This window comes from Chiloscyllium plagiosum, unplaced genomic scaffold (genome assembly GCF_037043375.1).
Source record: "Chiloscyllium plagiosum isolate Xiang-an unplaced genomic scaffold, Cpla_swu_hap1 HiC_scaffold_21, whole genome shotgun sequence".
Classification (NCBI taxonomy): Eukaryota; Metazoa; Chordata; class Chondrichthyes; order Orectolobiformes; family Hemiscylliidae; genus Chiloscyllium; species Chiloscyllium plagiosum.
Window position 1 is genome coordinate 98,250,572 of NW_028270159.1, and position 23,143 is coordinate 98,273,714.

A 23,143-nucleotide genomic window follows, 5' to 3' on the forward strand; every position below is an offset into this window, starting at 1 on the left:
GGAGACCCACTGAAATTGTTACCTCGTAGTGTGATGAAATGTCTGGAAATTAGCTTTCCAATTCAGTGAGCAAACCAACATCCAGTTTAATGACCTACTCAAAGAACTCAACAATGTTTGTGAGTCTCGACATCCCATTCACAAAACCGGCTTGACCTTCCCTCATAAACTTATTCCAATCGAGATGATTACAAATTTTATCTCTTAGAACTTTTTCCAACACTTTACCCACAACCGACGGAAGGGTCAATGGTCTATCATTTCCAGGGTTTTCTCTACTTCTTGAATGAGGGAACAACTTTTGCTATCCTGTAGTGTTCTGGTACTATACCTTTGGACAATGACAACATAAAGATCAAAGTCGAAGGCTCGGAAATCCGATTCTTGGTTTCCCAGAGAATCCTAGGATAAATCCCATCCGGCCCACGGGAATTTATATATTTTCACATTTTCAGAGTTTGTAACACCTCGTCCTTTGGAACTTCAATCCGATCTCCTCTAGTAGACTGTTTCTCAGTATTGTCCTCTACAACGTTTTGTTTTTCCAGAGCGAATCCTGACGAAAGATATTGCTTTTGCGCTTCCCCCATCACTTCTGTCTCCACGCACAACTTACCACGACTGTCCTTCATTGGCCATATTTTATTCCATTCATTCTTTTAGTCCTTACGTAACTATGGAAAGATATAAGATTTTCCCTTATCCTATCTGCCAACAAATTCTCAGCTCCCATCCTGGTTCATCTTCAGTCTCTCTTCAGGTCTTTCCTGAACTTCCTCAGTAATCATGACTCCTGCACTTGACAGGTACACTCCTCCCTCTCTGACAGGTACATACTTATCAAAGACACACAGAACCTGCTCCTTGAATAAGCTCCTCACTTCTATTCTGCCCATTCCCTGCCGTTTCCTTGCCCAACCTGTGCATGCGTGATCTTATCTAATCGCATTACAATTTTCTTTCCCCCAGCAGTAGTGCTTGCCCTCCTGTGTATATGCATCCCTTTGAAACGGTCAAGTAAACATAATTGAATTTTGGTAACTATCACAAAAGTGCTCACCTACCGCCAAATCTATCACCTTGCCATGTTCATTACCCGGTACCAAATCTAATTTGGCCTCTCCCCATGTTGGCCTGTTCCATTACACAGTAGTTAATGAATCGATCGCAGATACACAATAGTCTCCTCATCAAGGCTACCCTGACTGAGCTGCTTCGACCGATCGTCATGTTGATTAAAATCCCGCATGATAATTGCCATTCCATTTTTTTCAGGTGTTATTTATGTCTTTGTTTCCTGCCCTCCCCAATGTGATCTTAAAATTTGGAGCCGGTGGACTCCGACAATCAATGACATTTTCTTGTTAGAACTTCTAATTTCCTCCCAAATGGATTCAAAGTCATTCTCCATAGAACGTATATCATTTGTCAGCATCGGTCTGAGGTTGTCCTTGAATGATTGAGTTACACCACCTTCCTTACCACCATTTCTGTCCTGCCAAATTGTCTCATTCCCGTGAATATTTACCTCCCTGTCTTGACTATGCTGTCTCCATGTATCTGCAATGTCTACTAAATTGTACTCGTTCGTGATAATTTATGCCGTTATATCCCCAACCTTCTGCCGAAAAGTACGAACATTCAGTGCCTTTATGGTCGCTTTCTTACCCACTTATTAACAACATCTCTAATAATATCTTCTACGCTATCCTTTCTTCTTGCTTCTTGCTTCTCCTCACTTGTCCATTTCTGAACTCCCTGCTTAGTACACAAGTGCTCAAATACACCTTCCAGGTGAAGCAACACTTTCCCTACACTTAACACAATCCAGTCTAATAGATTCACTGCTCATATTGTGGTCGCCACTACCTTGGGAAATGAAGTCTGGATTGAATGACCGTTTTGCAGAATACAAAGTTCTATCGCCAAAAATGTCCCTGAGCTTCCAGTTGACTGCTCCTTTAGCACAGAACCATGTTTCCTCGCCAACGTCCCTGTCTCAGGCTGACTGCAGTGTTCCACCACAGCTCAGCGCATGGTGAAAAAGTAACAGACCATTTTCTGCTTGAGTACCCCGCAACCATCCATATCAATTTCAATCATTTTAGAGGCCTGAAGTCTCCCATGTCCTGGCCCCCTACACACCCACCAGGCCTAGTTATAGTATAGCAGCCATTACACAAAACCTATGGTTAGTCATAAACAGTCTCCGTGAACAGTTGTTAATGCTCCAAACAAATCATTATCAATTCGTAGGACCAACTGTTAGTCTCTCTCTTTCGGCTCTATCCCGACATCTCATTCCCTCCTAATTACTGCACCCCCACATATCTTCTGCATATAGACCAAACTTTTCCTGGAAACCATCAGTGCTAAGGACGGTGTCACTGGACCTAAAATGTTAACTCCGATTTCTCTTTCCAGCATCTTTTGGTCTTGCCCCTGAGGAAGCTTGATACTTGCTTGTGTAATGACCCCCTGCACATCAGACACAACTGTGTTAATCCTGAAAAGTTCTCTTGTTGATGAATCCCATTACAATGTGAGCCAATGGCAGCGACTTCGTAGGTCAATAAATAAAGAAATCATGTGCTTGGATTTGTGCCGCAGTTCTGTTCTGGATATGGTTAACAACAGGGAGCTAAATCCCCGTCATGTCAGATGGGAACAGATAGGAATCTCCACAAGAGGTGGAATTAAGTGAATGTTTTTCAGTTCGAGAAAATTCACACCATTTCTCACTGTAATAGGCTGTGGCTATCAAAGCAAAATATGTTATAACCACAAAGGCTTAATACAGCATTTTCGAGTTAAAATATCTGAATGATCTCCTTCCAGTGTGACAGTACCGTTGTGTCAGCAAATGGGATAACTGAGTGAATCACTTTATTTGTTCAGCAAGCGAACAGTCCTCTTGTGCTAAGATATTTGAACAGAATGCAGTACGTGGGATGGAAATGTTCTGAAGACGTTTGACAAAGGGACTGATGAAGTGTTCGTGGTTCTGAGCGGCTTGAAGTGGGCATATTCCCAATTCAGGACGGACTTGTATCTTATGTTCCTCTCTGTCTCAGTGGAGGAAATGTTTTACTTTCCTCTTTCGGTTTGCAGTGGACTGGACTAACGCAGTTCCACTTTCCAGCAAGATTGGGTGTGATAAACCAGAGAATCACACAGCAGTGAGTCTCACACCAGTTAAAGGGAACCTTTTGGAGAAAACCCTGAAGGAGAGAGTTAACTGCCATTTGTCCATGCAAGGTTTCATCAGGAAGAGTCATCACAGCTTCGTTACAGAATGTCATGCCTAACAGATTGGATTAAATATATTTTACTGGCAAGTGATCGGGTTTTTTAACGAGCGCAGTAAAGTTGATGTTGTTTGTGTGGATTTCAACATAGCCTTTAACACGACACCACACTGGAGACTGGTAAGAGGATAAAAGTGAAAAGGAATTTAAGGTCCCCTGGCAAGTTGGATCCAAACTTAATTTGGTGGTGGTAGGAGACACAGGATGGTGCTAAAAGGCAGTTTGTGTGATTGGAACTGGTATTCAATGGTGTAACACAAGGATGAATGCTGGGTCCCATGTCGTTTGTGGATGTGTGTAAAGAATATAGAACAAATTCTGGGGAAATGAGAAGCAGAGTTGTCGATGATGCAAATATTAGTAAAATGGTTAATAGTAAGGAAGAAGGTCTTAGGATGGAGGAGCTCAGAGATGGATTTGTCAAATGTCAAATTCAGATAGGGGATGTTGAAATTAACCATGAAAAACATGAGGTGATGCACATTGGAAGAAACACATCAACGGATTACTCAATGAATGGCAGGACACGCGGAAACCCAGAGGAACAGAGAGACTTTGCATGTTGGGCAACATATCCGTGAAGGCAGCAGAACATCGTGACAATCACAACTTTATCAGTCAAGGCAAAAGTTATTAAAGCAGATAACGTGGTGTCACAAGTAGACAAGATGGTGAAGAAAGTACTTGGCACGCATTTTGTCATTAGTCAGAAAGTCGATTATCCAAGTTGGAATGTCATGTTGTGGCGATATAGAGCATTGGCGAGATCACATTTAGAATACTGCTTGCAGTGATGGTCAACTTCGACAGGAAGGATTTTGTGAAAATTGAAACTGTGCACGAATGAGTTACAAGGATGTTGTGGGGACCTGAGGGCTTGAATTAAGCGTCGAGAAGGGGTAGGCAGGGGCTTTTTCGCTGGAATTTTCCAGGCAGCGCGTAACGTTCTCACCGTTTATAAAATCATGAGGTGGAAATGTGTTGCTGGAAAAGCGCAGCAGGTCAGGCAGCATCGAGGGAACAGGAGAATCGACGTTTCGGGCATTAGGCCTTCTTCAGGATTCCTGAAGAAGGGCTAATGCCCGAAACGTCGATTCTCCTGTTCCCTAGATGCTGCCTGACCTGCTGCACTATTCCAGCAACACATTTCCATCTCAGATCTCCAGCATCTGCAGACCTCACTTTCTCCTCATAAAATCATGAGGGGCATGGATAGGCAACTGGACTAAATCGTTTGCGCAGGATGGTGAAGTTCAGAACTAGAGGGCACAGGTTTAAGGTGACAGGCACTGAGACACACTAAACAAGGTATAGAGAGTGAGAGAATGATGGTTGATTTCCAACAGGCATTGCTTCAGCTCAGTCTTCGGTTTTAAAAATAAGCATTTTTTTCGTGAAAGTAGTTTGGTAGTTAAGTCGTGAATGGAACGTTAGGGGTACTAAAATTGAGTGATGTACCAATGAATAAGTGAGTGGGTACAATATTGTCCAATGAACAATGAAATGGAGAATGCCATATTTATAAGGAACAATCAATAACGATCTTTTAAATAAAATGTGATGTTGCAGGACTCTGAAATACACACCGAACTGGCTGTGCTGGGATATGAGTCACATTGACTTTTCTGCAGGAGCATCAACTGATTCGGAAGGCAAAATTATGTTTTTCATCTGGTCAGCAGTGGCGAAGCAAATATATATTCTTCCATTCCTATCAGCACTTGACAAGGTGAGCATGCATTGCCTGATCGAAACATTCCAGTTCATGAAACTCTTTTTTTCTTTTGAGAAACAGAACGTAGCAGTTATTGAACTGCAGGTTTCTCTTTTCCTTTCCCAATTTTAATATTCAAACATTCAGTTGAACTGACAGGATGCTGAATTCTTCAACAATTATTTCTTTTTCTCTCAGATATTCAGCCTCTGCATTTTTCTTTTCTTTAGTGATCTGAATGACCTGATATTTATGGGGAAATGAATGTTGCAGTTTGTCTCGCATGCGATAGAAGAATCAACTGAGTGGTGACAGGTGCATCTTAATGTTCCTATGCAGTAGAGCTGAGGTGGTGTCGAGTTAAATGTGTGGATCCGGAAAAGTACACCTGGTAAGGCAGCATCTTTGGAGTAGGAAAGTCGATGTTTCGAGCAGAAGTTCTTCGTCAGGAATGTTGGAAACATTGACACTCCTGGTCCTCCGATGTTGCCTAACCACTGTGCTTTCTAGCGCCATCCTTCCTGACTCTAATCTCTCGCATTTGCAATCCTCGCCTTCTCCTCAGGCGGGGTCGTGTTAGATATTGTTCCTAAGATGTAACAACATGTTCATAATGATAGTTTGTATATGCAGTCAGAAGCTCATCACTGATGAAATTCATTCTCCCCCTCTCAATCTGCCAAGCACATGCAGGTCTTGCGCCTCCTTCATTGACATTCCCTGAACACATGACAACTGAAAGAAGAAGGCTTCATCTTCCCCATGGGCCCTTGATGCCACATGGGATCACCAGTTTCCTCATTCACCTTTCCCTCACATTATTCTCGTTTCATGATTCCAACTCAGTATTGCCCTCATAACCTGCACATCACTTTTCCAACCTCGCCGCTCCACCTCCTGTCAGAACTCGTAACTTATTCTCTACCTTTATCTACTCCTCGCATTCACAGCTATCACGCCCCCAAACCCCCGAACCTCCCATTTATCTGTCAGTCCCCACGGCCACAAACCTCATTCCTGATGAAGGGTTTATGCCCGAATCATCAACTCTCCTGCTGCTCGCAAGCTGCCTGACCTACTGTGTTTTCTATCACCACACTGTCGGCTCTGAGTTCTCGCATCTGCAGTTCTTACTGTATCCACGGGGCAGTATTGTGTAAAAGTCACATTAGTGGAAAAATGCAGTTTCTGTGGCTTTCTAAGTTGTTATTTTCATTTGCTCAATCGGCTCTAGCTGGAGTACTGTGTGCCTTTCTGCAATTATCATTATAGCAGGGATGTGATTGCATTGGAAGCGGTGCAGAACAGATTTACCAGGATATTGTCTGTTCGAAGATTTTCACTTATGAAGATAGTTTGGGTGGACTGGGCTCTCACAAAGATGTTCTCTTTTCTAAAAAAAAACGGAGCCGTACTTTTTCTCAAGGATAATGTCTCTTGATATCGTTTTTAACAAAGGCATTTTAAAACAGTTCGGGCTCCAAATCTGATGAAGTGTTACAGAGATGAAAGTGTTCACTGTGAGGCCTTTCGTTTCTCCGTAAACAGCTGAGGCTTAAGGCCAAAGATTTAATGTTTTAGAAATGGAAAAAGAGTGTTCATTCTGAAAAGTTGAATTCCGGTTTTTAGATCCTGCAGCAGTGGTGCACTAACTAATAACCTCTCTCCTTCTGCCCTTTTAATTTTTAACTGTAAGCCTCTGTTTCATTTTTACTGTTTTTAAGGTGCTTTTTTTTGGGATTGTTGTGTATTTTCAGAACAGCATAAGTAAGTCTACTTTGGATAGACTAAGTTCTGTGGGTATCCAATATTCTGTTTTTTTGTTTTTCAATCCATCATTTTGTGAATAATTTTTGCAACTAGTTTACTCGGGTAATTTTTACTGTACGCTTAATGAAAAAAATATAACGTTACGGTCTGGGTTGTCTGCTTAATAACGTTTTGAATGGTTTAGCCTCGTCCATAACAAATTGGGAGGTAGTTGATGGATTAAAAGAGCAACTGATAGGTGCTTGCGTCTTTATTTCGGGTGTTGATTTGGATTAGGGTAGGCAATGCTTGGGAAGGCAATGTCTCTTTTCGGTACAAAGAGTTGTCTTGCTATGGACGATGTAAAGTTGGCAGTTTTACAAAAAAATAATTCAGGCCGTGCTTCTGGAATTAACAGACATACTGGGGTTGTATTTGCCTCTTTCTGTGAGGAAAGGAGAGATCATTCCCGCAGTAGCTCAGCTTTTAACTAAGCTGGAAAATCCATGAGAATCTATAGAGATGGTTAAACTTTATTTGAAAATGAAGCAGCTTGAGTTAGACTCGAGAGACAAGGAAAGGACACCAGATTTGAAGCAGTTTGAGATACGATTCGAAGTAGAAAGAGGGAAGAAGAGAGATCAGCAGAGCGGAGAGAAAGGGAGACAGGGTTTGGACTTCAGAAATTGGCAATTATTAAAGGAATTCACCTTAAAAGGCTGGAGAGAAAGGCTGAAGATAAGCTTACTGTGGAAGAGCATATTGTTAAAACGGCAATGTTAGCAGCTGAAATGGCTGATTGTTATGAAGTGGTCCATAAAACAGGGATGGGTTTCCAGAATCATTTTAAGTCTGAAGTATAGAAATTGGGGCAAAGAGAAATCCATACGTGGAAAGGGAAAGTTAAATCTCTGTGAAAATCATTAGGATAACTTATCACAGAGGAAATAGGAAACTCTTGAAGGGTACAAGATCTGAGGTTTTCATTGCAATAAAGTAGGCCACATGAAATCAGTGTTGGAGAACGAGGGAAAGCACTGGAAATTCAGATGCAGGGAAACGAAACAAGCCTGGATGTTTTGTTGACGTGGCAATAGAAAGCACAGTGGAGGGTGGAAAGCTGAATCAGAGTGCACAAGCCGATCAGAGGTTGGTAAGGGGGAAGTGCCACATCTGCTTTAACAATATACCTGCAAAGTTAAAGTTCATTTACCTTGGCCAGGGGAAGCAGATAGAGAGGGAACAATATTGAGGGACACAGGATCGTGCCTGTCTGTGATTCAAAAGGAGGGAGAATAATATACTCCTGAAGAACTATGTATACGGGAATTCATGGTGGGATGAAAAATTGCGCAGTTATGTACAGTGAGGCGAGAGTGGGCAGAAAGAGTGGGGAATTTCTGCTGGGAGGTCTGGACAAACTCTCAGCTCCAAGAATACAATTTGTGCTTGCAAATGATATAGCTCAATCACCGGTAAGCGTGCTGCCTACTCCAGTTGAAAAGCCAGTCGAGATGCAGGCAAGTGCAGCAATGCAGGACGTTTATCAAGGAATCTTCCCAGATTGTGTCTTAACGCGATCACAAAGTCACAAGCTGAAGCAGGAGAAATCAAAAGGCACGGATAAGGAAGCAGAAATATGATCACAATTTTTTTTGTCAGGTAGGTGGGACACAGCAAGGGACAAACGTTAATAACGCAAGTATATTCAGCTCCACTATGCTACTGAGTTACAGCAGAAAGATGAATAATTAAAGCAGTTGGATCAGAAGACATGTACTTGGAAGGAGAGTGAATGCATCCCCGTGTGATATTACTTCGCAAATGATATGTTAAGGAGGAAGTGGAGAGCAACACATACTCAAGCAAGTGAGAAATGGGCAGAATTTATTTTTCCAGTAGGGTACAGAAAAGTGGTGCTGCGAGTGCCGCATGTGCCACAAATTGGAGGGTACGTAGGCGTGATGAAAACGGAGGCTAAAATACAAAGACATTTTTACGGCCTGGATTGCAGGGGAATGCTTTTGAATTTTGCCAGACGTGTCATACATTTCAACTAATAGGAAACCATGGGAAATAATAAAGCCTGCACTTTTAATATCTATCCCAGCGTTCGACGAATCTTTCTTAAGTGTCTTCATTCATTGTGAAGTTTTCCTACATCCAATAAAAGATGGGAATAAGTATTAATTAACAGAAAAAGGATGTATTGAGGAGATTTCCAAATGTTGTTCAATCATGCAATATGACAGCTAAAAGGATAGTGGACGAATTCCGGTTTTTAAAGAAACTAGATTAAGTCTACCATCAGAGATACAATTAGCTCAAGGGTCAAACTTCACGCCCAAACTTTTCATGGAGTGTTTAGATAGCTTGGAAATAAAACGATTCAAATCTACTGTGTACAATCCAGAATCACAGGGTGCACTGGAAAGGTGACGTCAATTATTAAAGACTATATTGAGGTTTTATGGTTCGGAGTAGCCAGATTATTTCCATAAGGGAGTTGCGTCAGTGCTGTTTGCGATCTGAGATGTACCAAAAGAATTCACCAAACGAAGTCCATCTGAAACCAATTTTGGGCATAAAGTAAGAGGACCATTCAAATTTATTAAGGAAAAAGTAATAAGTCCGATTACAGAGACCACGCATTTGGATGATGTGTCAAATTTTAGAGTTGAACTAAATAATGTTGGGAAGTTGTCGAGACAGTATTTAAAAGTATCGCAGCAAATGGTGAAGCAGGAAGTGTATGAGAAATCAAAGAATCACAATTTTGCCGCTGGGACTAATGCAATTATTTAAAATTCATTAATCTGTGAAACTTTAAAGCAAGGTTTAAAAGACCTTATCAAATTGAGAGGAAATTGAGTGAGGTTAGCTATTTGATAGGGACTCCAGTCATGAAGGAATCTCACAGAATGTGATGGGAATATGCTCTAACGGTATTTTGGCAGAGAACGAACGCAAGAGGAGAATGTGTTTTTGACTACAACACACTGCAAAGAACCAACGTCAGGGAATTCTGCATTGGACGTTCCTGAAATAAAATTGGACAATGCAAAAGTTGTCCAAAAAGTTATTCAGTTATCTTCCAGAAGAAAATCGAAAGAGTTATTACTCTTGCATGGGGAGATCTGCTGAAATCTACTGGGAATTAATAATCTAATTGTAGATGATGTAAATATAGGAGATGCTGTTCTGACTCTGTGACATCCTTGCAGGCATAACCCTTTAAAGTTGTACAAGTTCATAAGGAGATATCACGTATGCACCAAAATGGCATAACCGAACTGAGTTCCAATGAATAGAGTTCACCCATCATCATGGTGCCAAAGCCAGAAAAGACCCAACAGTTATATGTGGACTATCACAAAATCAATGTTGTTAGAAAGACTGATGCGTATACATATCTGCAGTTGGAGGACTGTGTGGAAAAGATTGGAGGAGCAACTTGCATTTCTTAGTTGGACTTCCTCAAAGGTTATTGGTAGGGAACTTTGACAGAAAGATCAAAGGTAAATTTGTAACGCCAACTGGACTGCAGAAATTTAAAGTAATGCCGTTTGTACGAAAAACACTTCAGCCACATTTCAGAGGTTAACTGAGAGGGTAATTGCCGAATACGCAACTGTGTGGTGTATATTGTGCCTGGTGACTATCAGTCTCTCGTGGATTGAATATTTACAGCATTTATCGGGCTTTTTTGATCGAATTCGGAAGTCAAACTGGTTTGTAAACCTAGCTGAAAGTGAATCTGCCAAAGCCAAAGTCACCTTCCTGGGAAACGTCGTTGAACACGGACAAATAGCCCCACGGGATGTGAAATCGAAAGTTACAGGGGACTTTTGCACATTGTTGACGAAAAGAGCAGTACTACGGTTCCCCGCATTGAGTGGCTTTTACTGAAAGTTTGTTCTGAATGTTTGCAGTGGGACTACTCCACTCACCGAACGGTTAAAAACAGGCAAGAAAATTCAGTGAACACAAGACTTTCAAAATGTTGTTTTTCTCAGAGCAGAGCTGATTGTGAGGAGACATGATTGACGTGTATGAAATCATGAGGAGCAAGGAATTACAGATTGAAGGAAACATTTGCTCTTGATCGATAAGATGCAGAAAACTTTGAATAGACTGGTAGGAAAACTTTATCAGTCAGCGGGTAGGAGACTCGAGAACTCACACTCTATAAAGATCAGTTGGACAGTTAACCCTTCATTCTTCTCTGATTCCACTGGCCAAAGAGTTTCGAAAAATGCTCAAAGCAGAGCATCACCGCGAGGAACAGTTATTCGATCGGGGGCTTTATGAAATGGAAAGGTGCCCATAAGTCACCTGCGCGACTATTCGGCTTCCCTCCTGTGATGACGCTGGGACATTGACTCTCATGTTCTCGGGGGCATTTAATGAAGGCATTCTCGTTCCTGCAGATGAGGAGCTCACACCATACTTCGGCTTTTGAAAAATCAGTTTTTAAGCGGGATTAAAATCTCCCCTGCCTGCGAGCCAGGTAGGATTCGAACCTACAGTCTCCGGATTTATAGTCAGGCGCGTTATCCATTGCGCCACTGGCCCGATGCGGACTCGGACAAGCCGTGATGTTAATACGGACACGGTTAATAGCAGTCATGTTCACCAGTTGAACAAGCAATAAAGATAATCACTGTCACTGCTTCAGTCTAATCTTCATCACCTTTCAAAGCAACGAATTTTCCAAAAAAAACACATATGTCCTCATGAAGCTTCCATTCACACTCTGTCTGTTTAGTCATTTAATGGAATGTGATGTGATGAATTTCGAAACCACTTCTTCAGCATAACTGACGTGAACGTGAGCCTAATCACCACATTGTATATACCAGTTAATTTTCAGAGGTTTCGAGTACAGTAGCGACTTTTGCGAATATGCAGGGAAGTGAATACTGTGAACCGAGCAAAAAAATCCCTTCATGGAAATTAATCCAGTGCAAAGTCAAACATATGAGAACGGCAGATGACGTAAACATTCCTCTGCATCACTCTGCACAGATGCTTCTCCAAGAATTGACTCTTTTCAGAATTCTTCTTTGTACTTTTGACTGTCCCAGTTGCAGATATTCTTTCAATCCACAATCCTGCTGAAAACTACTCACTTAAGAATAAAATAGTTGAGTATCTATTCGACCAGCTGATGTCCCAAAGTTCCGTGTTCCATGTGAATACAAGTTCTTGCAGGTGAAATTGGAGCTCCCAGCCTGATGTCCCACTGCTTCTTGATGCGTGGGAATTGAAGCCGTTCTCCTTCAGGCGGGAGCTTTTAGCCTCGATATTTCACGCGCCTCTATGTCATCAGAAAATGGCATTACGCTCACCGATTGCATTTTCGCAGCCACATGCTCGCGCTGAACGCCATTACCATTTCCAATTAGTTTTGGGTGCACTGCAAATCAATTTCTCTGATTCCATGCCCTTGAGCTGGGATTATATGACATGCCATTATATGATTACGTCAATAAGTGAGGAAATTGGTGAAGTAACCGATGTTAAAATACAGTGTTATTGAGAAATACATTTCAGCAACACCTTGCAGTATCCCATGACCCTTTGAAGTTTTGTAGTTATCTCGCAAACGTAACATCCTACAATCTCAGTGTTGCAATCTCTACAGTCTCTCCGGACATAGAAGCGATATATATGCAACCGAATCTGAGTTCCCACATCTCAGTCACTGTTTGACAAGTATTCCTTTGTGCGTGTGTTTCTGTTCTTGGCATAACCTCTGCCCCGATCCTTATTGCTTTTTGCATCGTGCTTTTCCATGTGGCGCCAGGTTCATGAAATGGTTCTTCCTTGGCATTGTCAACACAGCAAGTTCTCCTCGAATTCACTGTCACAGCAATCGGCATTTTACCCGTTTTACTCCATGTAATATGTGCTTAGCAAACGCTGAGAAAATCAATCTTTGTTTTACATGAAAATACTCTACGTGGTGATAAGTTTCCTTCTTCAAACACCCGCTATCTCACGTCTTTGCGTTTCACATATCATAACCAGCCTTTATCGGAGAAATCTCTCCCTCCCACAAGAACTAACTCGCCAAAACGTCCACCCTCCCATTTCACTGAGGTATTGCGCAATATAATACTCACATTTACACTGTTCATTCTGTACTACTGCGGTCACTGTTTTGGGTGAAAGTGCTCAATCTCATGGTCGGCATCTTCATGCAATTCAATCCATTTAGATGCAGCTGTTCTGTAATTAATCCTCATGGAGCAGCTTTTACTGACACGGACAAGAGATTACTGGAACATCGGGCTCAGGGTAAGTGCACAGCGCAGGGTTGAGTAAATGATGTTTTATTGGAAAAGAGACGTTTCTGTGAAATCACTTCAAAAATCATTTCGCATTACAATGACACACTACATTGGAGTTGTGAAAATCCACTGTTATTTTTACCCTTTTATTTGATCATTATTGAGAGATTAACTGGCATAAGCTCCACTATACCACTAAGTTTTTCTGGTCTCTGTGGCACTCTTCCACCAGTGTCACTGCATTTTATGTTCCTTCGCTGATTTTTACAGTCGCGTTTGATGTTCATTTAAAACATCGTTCCTCAGAACTGCAATTTTTCAATCGAGCAAAATCGCCAGCCTTTTCATTTAAAGTCCCCTCTAATGATATCAAAGGGGGAAAAATGAGAGTTTCAGCAGCAGATGAACTGAGATTCGGCCGAGTTATCAATTGTCAGCGTGTGGGGCACATGTGACCGTGATGATGATAAGATCGAACAGCGCAACCCAGCAGCTTTCATGTAAACATTCGTTTGGTGTTAGCTGCACACATTGCCAGTCATTTCCCTTCATTTCGCAATCGGTCTTTTTGTTTTTGGCTTTTCTTTTCCTCCCGTCGTTCTCCCTTGATGGCAGTAACTCTGTCTGACGTTCAAAATGCCTACCTTTCTTATACCCCCAAATCGGATTATCTCATTTGTTCGATGTTGGCAGAATAATAAATTCAAAATCGATTGGCTTTTAATTTGCAGAGACGTAAATGAATCTCGTTGGTTAAATTTGAATTGTCGTCAAAACAGCAACCAACTCAGGTACCTATTTCACAGCCAAATGTTATATATTTTCAATTTTCCAGTAAACCCTGACACTGCTCTCGTAAGCTCTCAGTGCAGAACAACATTCTACCTCTCTTTAAGGTACAGCACACACTTTCAACTTCATAACAATTTGGAATTGCACATCAAGTTGTCACTGGCCCACCGCACACAAAACCAGAAATACAGACCTCAAACAAAGGACAGTTATAAGTGGATAAAGGAGCAGTAAAATGTGCCATGTCACAGTCAAAGTGAAACAGGGGATAGAGAAAGATACTGGACTTGCCAGCACACAGAAAATAGTCAAGTATTTTGCAGGAATCTACATCATAATCATGAGAATGAATTGATCTAATTTTTTTGGATAACATGGTGATGAGGTCGAACTCCATATTACCGCCAAGAGCAGTAGCCTGTAGTGTTTAGTGCAATGCAACACTGCTTCAGACTCTCTCATTCAGTGTAAAATCCATATTTGGCAGTGGGGGAGGAAGGAGCGTTCGAATACAGAGAGCAGAAGTAGAGGAGTGAGAAGAGCACAGAGGAATGTTGGGCTGGAAGCAGTGGTGGATTAATGGGGTGTAAGACCATGGATGGATTTGAAAACAAATCTGAGAATTATAAAATCAGTGGAGAGTCATCGTGGGAACCAATGCAGATCTGAAAATGTGTTGCTGGAAAAGCGCAGCAGGTCAGGCAGCATCCAGGGAACAGGAGAATCGATGTTTCGGGCATAAGCCCTTCTTCAGGAAGCCCTTCTTCGGGCTTATGCCCGCAACGTCGATTCTCCTGTTCCCTGAATGCTGCCTGACCTGCTGCGCTTTTCCAGCAACACATTTTCAGCTCTGATCTCCAGCATCTGCAGTCCTCAATTTCTCCAACCCATGCAGATCAGTGAGTTTTATCTAGTCAGAACAGAAGGGAAGTCAAGGAGGAAATGACAAGTAGTTAGCTTAACATCTTTCACATGAAAGCTTCTCAATGTTTTTTTAATAAAGTTGTTGAGCAAGGCACTTGGAGAAAGAAAATCAAGGGTATGATGAAAATTCAAGATACTTTGCGAAAAGGAAGTCAGATTTAACCAGATTATTGATATTCTTTGTGGAGCTATCGTGTGTTATGGATAAACTGCCATTTACTGACTCATTCTTGAGGCTGTCAAACTTCACTTGAAGGCTCCCACCATTCTCCTTACAATGTACATTCCGATCCAGTTGATGTCATCAACAAGTTTGGAAAAATTACAAGAGGTCCAAATGTCCAAATCATGTATAATGGTTGGGAACAATTTAGTTCAAGCAATGAATCATAGAATCTCTGCAATGCAATGAGGCCCTACTCTCTCCCTATAATGTTGCATTTCGCATGCCCAATCCACCAAGCCTGGACATTCTTGGATATAATGGGCAATTCACTTAAACCGTGAATATTTGTACTGTGTGCAGAAACAGCAGCATCCGCAGGAATCCCACGCAGACGCTATGAATGTGCACAATTCATGTTGGCAATCGCGTGACATAGAACATAGAACATAGAAGAATACAGCGCAGTACAGGCCCTTTGGCACTCGATGTTGCGCCGATCCAAGCCCACCTAACCTATACTAACCCACTATCCTTCATATACCTATCCAATGCCCGCTTAAATGCCCATAAAGAGGGAGAGTCCACCACTGCTACTGGCAGGGCATTCCATGAACTTATGACTCGCTGAGTGAAGAACCTACCCCTAACTTCAGTCCTATTTCTACCCCCCCTTAATTTAAAGCTATGCCCCCTTGTTATACCCGACTCCATACGCGGGAAAAGGTTCACACTGTCAACCCTATCTAACCCCCTAATCATCTTGTACACCTCAATCAAGTCACCCCTCAACCTTCTTTTCTCTAATGAAAACAGCCCCAAGTGTATCAGTCTTTCCTCATACGATCTTCCTTCCATACCAGGCAACATCCTGGTAAACCTCCTCTGCACCCGTTCCAGTGCCTCCACATCCTTCCTATAGTATGGCGACCAAAACTGCACACAATATTCCAGATGCGGCCGCACCAGAGTCTTATACAACTGCATCATGACCTCAGAATTCCGGAACTCAATTCCTCTACCAATAAAAGCCAGTACGCCATATGCCTTCCTCACCGCACTATTTACCTGGGTGGCAACTTTCAGAGATCTGTGTACATGGACACCAAGATCCCTCTGCTCATCCACACTACCAAGTATCCGACCATTAGCCCAGTACCCCATCTTTTTGTTATTCTTCCCAAAGTGAATCACCTCACACTTAGCTACATTGAATTCCATTTGCCACCTTTCTGCCCAGCTCTGCAGCTTCTCTATATCCTGCTGTAACCTGCCACATCCTTCCTCACTGTCAACAACTCCTCCGACTTTCGTATCATCCGCAAACTTGCTCACCCAACCTTCTAACCCCTCTTCCAGGTCATTTATAAAAATGACAAACAGCAATGGTCCCAAAACAGATCCTTGCGGAACACCGCTAGTGACGGCACTCCATGAAGAAACTTTGCCATCAACTACTACCCTCTGTCTTCTTCCATCCAGCCAATTCCTAATCCAAACCTCCAACTCACCCTCAATGCCATATCTCCGTATTTTCTGCAGTAGCCTACCATGGGGATCCTTATCAAACGCCTTACTAAAATCCATATATACCACATCTACCGCTTTCCCCTCATCAACCTCCTTCGTCACCTTTTCAAAGAATTCAATAAGGTTTGTGAGGCACGACCTGCCCTTCACAAAACCATGCTGACTATCCTTGATCACATTATTCCTATCCAGATGTGCATAAATCCTATCCCTTACAATTCTCTCTAAGACTTTGCCCACAACAGAAGTGAGACTCACCGGCCTATAGTTACTAGGGTTATCCCTACTCCCCTTTTTGAACAATGGAACCACATTTGCTATCCTCCAGTCTTCTGGCACTACTCCTGTAGACAAAGAGGACATAAAAATCAAGGCCAATGGCTCTGCAATCTCCTCCCTTGCTTCCCAGAGAATCCTATGATAAATGCCATCAGGCCCAGGGGACTTATCTATTTTCACCTTTTCCAGGATTTCCAACACCTCTTCTCTACATACCTCAAAGCCATCCATTCTACTTATTTGTGACTCAGTATTCACATCGACGACAATGCCCTGTTCCTGAGTAAATACTGAAGAAAAGTATTCATTCAGTGTCTCCCTAATCTCTTCCGCCTCCACACGCAACTTCCCACTACTATCCTTGACTGGACCTATTCCTACCCTAGTCATTCTTTTATTCCTAACATATCTATAGAAAGCCTTAGGGTTTTCCCTAATCCTACCGACTAAGGACCTTTCATGTCCCCTCCTTGCTGCTCTTAGCTCTCTCTTCAGGTCCTTCCTGGCTACCCTATAACTCTCAATCGCCCCAATTGAACCTTCACGTCTCATCTTGACATAGGCCGCCCTCTTCCTTTTAACAAGGGATTCCAATTCCTTATTAAACCACGGCTCCCTCGCACGACCCTTTCCTCCCTGCCTGACAGGTACATAATTATCAAGGACACTCAATAGTTGCTCCTTGAACAAGCTCCACATATCATTTACACTCTTGCCTTGGAGTCTACTTTTCCAAGCCGCACATCCTAAGTCATGCCTCACCGCATCATAATTTCCCTGACCCCAGCTATAACTCTTGCCCTGTAGTACACACTTATCCCTTTCCATCACGAGAGTAAAAATCACCGAATTATGGTCACTATCCCCAAAGTGCTCACTTAACTCTAATTCTAACACCTGGCCTGGTTCGTTACCCAGAACCAAATCCAGTATGGCCTCACCTCTTGTTGGCCTGTCTACATATTGTGTCAGGAAACTCTCCTGCACACATTGAACAAACACTGACCCATCTAACGCACTTGAGCTATAGCTTTCCCAATCAATATCAGGAAAGTTAAAGTCCCCCATAACAACCACCCTATTACTGTCACTCATCTCCTGAATCACCTTCCATATCCATTCTTCAATGATTCTAGGACTATTAGGAGGCCTGTAAAAGACTCCTAATAGGGTGACCTCACCTTTCCTATTCCTAACCTCAGCCCAAACTACCTCAGATGGCAAGTCCTCATCCATCGTCCTTTCCACCACTGTAATACTATCTTTGACAAGCAATACCACACCTCCCCCTCTTTTACCCCCACCTCTGACCCTACTAAAATATTTAAATCCTGGAACCTGCAACAGCCAATCCTGTCCCTGTTCTAGCCATGTCTCCGTAATAGCCACAACATCGAAGTCCCAGGTACCAACCCACGCTGCAAGTTCACCTACCTTATTTCGTATACTTCTTGCATTGAAGTATACACACTTCAAGCCACTTTCCTGTTTACAGGCACCCTCCTTTGAAATTGATGCCATGTTCCTAACTTACCTACACTCCAGGCCCTGCACCCTGAAGCTACAATCTGGGTTCCCATGCCCCTGCAGAGTTAGTTTAAACCCACCCCAAGAGCACTAGCAAACCTCCCCCCAAGGATACTGGTGCCCCTCAGGTTCAGGTGTAGACCATCCTGTTTATAGAGGTCCCACCGTCCCCAGAAAGAACCCCAGTTATCCAAAAACCGGAATCCCTCCCTCCTGCACCATCCCTGTAGCCACGCATTTAAGTGTTCTCTTTCCCTATTCCTCGAATCTCTATCACGTGGCACGGGTAACAAACTAGAGATAACAACTCTGTTCGTTCTAACTCTGAGCTTCCAACCTAGCTCCCTGAAAGCCTGTCTAACATCCTCGGCACTCCTCCTACCGATGTCGTTGGTGCCAATATGGACCACGACTTCGGGCTGCTCCCCCTCCCCCTCCAGGACCCGGAAAACACGATCAGAGACATCACGTACCCTTGCACCTGGGAGGCAACATACCAAACGTGAGTCTCTCTCGTTCCCACAAAACCGCCTATCTGTGACGATGGAATTGAACCCCGGTCTCGAGCACTGTGAGGCAGCAGTGCTGTCACTGATCCTTGTGGTACTTCACCCGTAACAGAACACCAACGTGAGTAAAAAGTGCACTTATTCCTACTCTCTGCTTTCCAGCTGGTAAACAATCCTTAATGAATGCTGGCACGTTTTCTCCAACCCCATTGTGTTTTGTGATGTTGTGTGGGACCGGATAAAAAGCTTCCTGAACAAACAGAACAGTGGGGTTCCAACGTGAATTCCACTCCACAGGAGACTTTGCAGAGATCACATAACTTGAAAGATGACTCCCAGCGCATCCACATTCTCTCATTATCTTCCTCTTTCTTCAACAATTTGGGATGAAGCCTGTTTGGTCTAATTGACTCAAACTTTAGTCCAGTTAACTTTTGAAGTACGACCTCTTTCCTGTTCTTATTTGTTTGTCCCTTGTTTCGTATTTTTGGGACATTTAATCTCCCGATGAAGAGCTGCTGATTGGATGTTGACTGACGACCTGTGTTTTTCCAGTACCAAATTCTTCGACACTGATTGCAAGCATTTGCAATCCTCACTTTCTCCTTTTCCACAATCTTGACATTTGCATAGTATCTCACTGTGCTGATTCGCTTTGCGTCTTGCCAGGCCAGATGATCAGCTGAAGCCTCGCCCACACACACGTGTTCTGTTTCTCCACACTTTGAACGAAGTTTGTACCTTTCCTGTTCAGAACACCATACTATTCAGGTTAGGATAAATGATGTGACTCCGTCAGACTCTGCTGTGATCTTTGATCCAAATTTGCTGAGTGCAACTCAATCCTTCTAATACCCTATAAAATTGATTTGAAGAATATAATTGAGAGAGAACCAATTCAAACATGCTCAGTTAAGTGTCTAAACAACTCTTTATGTGGCTCAGTGTCAAGTGTTGCCTTTTCACATTCCTGTGAATCATTTTGGACATTTTGACAGATGGAAGACGGGGTAGAATTACAATCTGATGTTTTTGATTTGGATATCCATTGCAATTCCTTCATCATTTCCAGGTATTTAACCTGTAACTCCTCACCGGCCAGTGATCTGGGACCACGTGCACTACATGGACTGCAGCAGTTCCAGAAGATAATCCATCGACTTCTACATAGGCAATTGGAGATTGACAATATCAGCCAGTCTTGCTCATGAAAGGGTTGGAGAGTGGGGTGAACTAATCTGCGCAGGGAACCAGCATGGGCACGATGCGCCAAATTATCTTGTGTTGCAATCATTCGGTAATTGCGACTAAAATTAAAGAAAAAAAGACTCACACAGGCTGCCATGGATCTGTTTCTGCATCCACCACTCAGTAAGAAAGCAGCTAATCGTTGGAACATATGTACTTTTAGATTCAGTGCTGTGAGAAACACCTGCAAGAAAATAATAGCAAAATACTGCAGCAGCTGAAATATTTTTTTTAATAAAACAGGCTATGCTGGAAACCTTAGCTGGTCGGGTTTGTGCAGGGAAAGAAGGTAGATGAATGTTTTAGCGTGCGCAGACAGACATCAGGAAATAAAAATGAAGCAGATTTTCCTCATCCTTATGATCTGAGAAGCAGAAGGAAAATGGAGTTGACTTGTGACAGTCACAGGCTCTGGGGATGGTAATTGGTGGAAAACTCATAAAGACACAGTCGACAAGAGTTATGGTAAAATAACAAAAAGAGGTATCTAAAATTCATCACTGTCAATCCAGGTAAGAAGTTCAGAAGACACAAATATACCTTGGTTTGGGTTTGGTGTGTGTAAATACTCTCCTCTGAACTCACTGTAAATGCAGTTTTGTAAACCCTTCTCTCCCAGTCCAGGAGAGAAATTCACAATCATTGTGTCCTGGTCACAGTCTTGTTCCATGTACTGCGCTATACTGTAGAAGTTGGCGGACGTTATCTCAAGTCCAAATGGCACTCCGTCAGCGCCTAGTAACACCGGATCCATTGCTCACGCCACCTGAACATGCTTAAGAGAGGATAAAGCAAACATGACTGACAAGAGAAGTCAGTGAGAGCACAGAAACAAAAGAAAAACACCATCTGGTGTAGATTAGTGAAACCTAGAGCATTTGGAAGGCTTCAATAACGAGCAGAGAACAACCGAAATGGCAAGATGAGTTATTAAGATTTAGTACGTAAGTGAGTGAACTTGAAATATAAAGAATGGTGCAAGAGTTTGTTCACATATTTAAAAGGTTACAGAGAGAATAGTAAGGTAAAACAATGACTGCAGATGTTGTAAACCAGATTCTTGAGTAGAGTGGTGCTAGAAAAGCACAGCAGTTCAGGCTGCATCCGAGTAGCAGGAAATTCCGACGTTTCGGGCAAAAGCCCTTCATCAGGAGGACAGGCAGAGAGCCTGACGGGTGGAGAATTAAATGTGAGGAGGGCGGGGATGGGGAGAAAGTAGAATAGAGTACAATAGGTGATTGTGGGTGAGGATGAAGGTGACAGGTCAGTGAGGAGAGTGGGAGAAGGTAGCTTCAGGGCAGAGGAAATGACCTGGGAGTTGCAGTGGAAGAGGACTCCCTGAGATTCTTGTAGAGAGAGGAGGGAAATTTCTTCAAGGCAGGCATCCTTGCAAGAGTATTCGCAGTAGGGTTAAAGTCAACTCGGTAAAAACAATTACTGCAGATGCTGGAAACAAGATTCTGGAGTAGAGTGGTGCTGGAAAAGCAGAGCAGTTCAGGCATCTTCCGAGAAGCAGGAAAATCCGACGTTTCGGGCAAAAGCCCTTCATCAGCAATACAGGCAGAGCGCCTGAATGGTGGAGAGACAACAGAGAGAAGAGTGCAAATTGGTGCACTAGAGAAGACGTAATGGGGAACAACGAAATGGTGCAGGTGAACACGTACTTTGCATCAGTTTTCACAATGAAAGACAACAACAAAATATGTGAATTAATAGACACGTAGGGAAGAAGTGAATGAAATGCCAAGAATAACCAGAAGATGCCGGGGAAGCTGCAAGGTCTGAAGGGATTAAGTCACTGAGACCAGATGGACTGCATTCCTGATTTCTGAAGGAGATTGCTGAGGAGATTGTGGACGCATTGGTCGTGATCAGTCAGGAGTCATCGGCGTCAGGGTGGGTCCCTGATGACGGGAAATTTTTAAATGCAACACCCCTGCTGAAGGAAAGGGGAGAGGCAGACACAGACTACTGACAGTGTTGCACAGTACTTGGAAATGGATGGTAAATTACAGCAAAGTCTGCATGTCTTCATCAAGTGGACGTCATGTCTGACAGCTATGCGAGATCTCTTTGAGGAAGTACCAAGTAAGTTAGGCAAAGCAGAGCCAGTGGATGTGATCTAATTCAATACTCTTAAGTCCTGTGATAAGGTACCATACAGCAGACTGCTAAATAAGGTAAAAGCATGCTGTTAGTGACAAGGAGGGGATTGGCTGACTGGCTGAGTGAGAACAGAGGGGTCTTTTACAGGATGGCAGCTACTGATTTTTTAAGACTTGCACAGCCATCGGTGTTGAGAGCATGACTATTCAAGTTACACGTTAAACATCTGGACAAAGGAACAGAGTGCATTTTCGCTACAGTTGCACTTGACACAAACGTAGTTTGAGAGACAGGTCATGTCAAGAAAGCTGGGAAACTTCATAAGATGCTAGGCAGGCGCAGAGAGTGGGCAAATAAGTGGCAAATGCAATACAAAAAGGGATGTGTCAGGTTATGCAGTATGAGAGGAAGAAGGCAGGCTTCGACTGATTTCTGTTCACGGAAAGCCTTTAGAAATCCGAAGGACAAAGTGTCTTGGGAGCCCTAGATCAGGCAGGTTCAGTTGGAATTCAGGAAGGAAAATTCAATTTTATAATTTACATCAAGGGGCCTCAAATACAAGAGCAAAGATGTCCAGTTGAGCATTTATATAGTCGTGGTCAGACTGCATTTGGAATATTGCAAGAAGTTAGGTCCGATATCTAAGGGTATTTCAGAGTCATACAGCAGTTTAGCAGACCATTCACTCCATATATACCATGCAGAACTCTTTGCCAAATTAAAATAGACCCGCCTGCCTGCCGTTGTCCCAAAAACTTCCAATACATTCCTAATCAGTTACTTATCCAAATGACTGTTAAATACATTGCAGTACACCAGAACTGCAAAAAGAAGAAGAGGAACACCTATACAAGGTATTCGCCAAAAACGGATAGCCGCGCAACTTCATCAATAGATGCCTAAGAGAAAAACCACGGAACGAGGACATACCACAACCAAAAGGACTAGCCACACTGCCATACATCAGGAGCATCTCAGAAATGACAGCCGGACTACTG

The 23,143-nt window shown here is 42.8% G+C and overlaps 1 non-coding gene across 1 annotated transcript; it reads right to left on the minus strand.

Annotated features, from left to right (window-relative positions):
• Positions 1-11,273: 11,273 nt before the first annotated feature.
• Positions 11,274-11,346, minus strand: trnay-aua (transfer RNA tyrosine (anticodon AUA)). The gene has a single exon. It is a non-coding gene; the product is annotated as a tRNA-Tyr (tRNA).
• Positions 11,347-23,143: the final 11,797 nt, after the last annotated feature.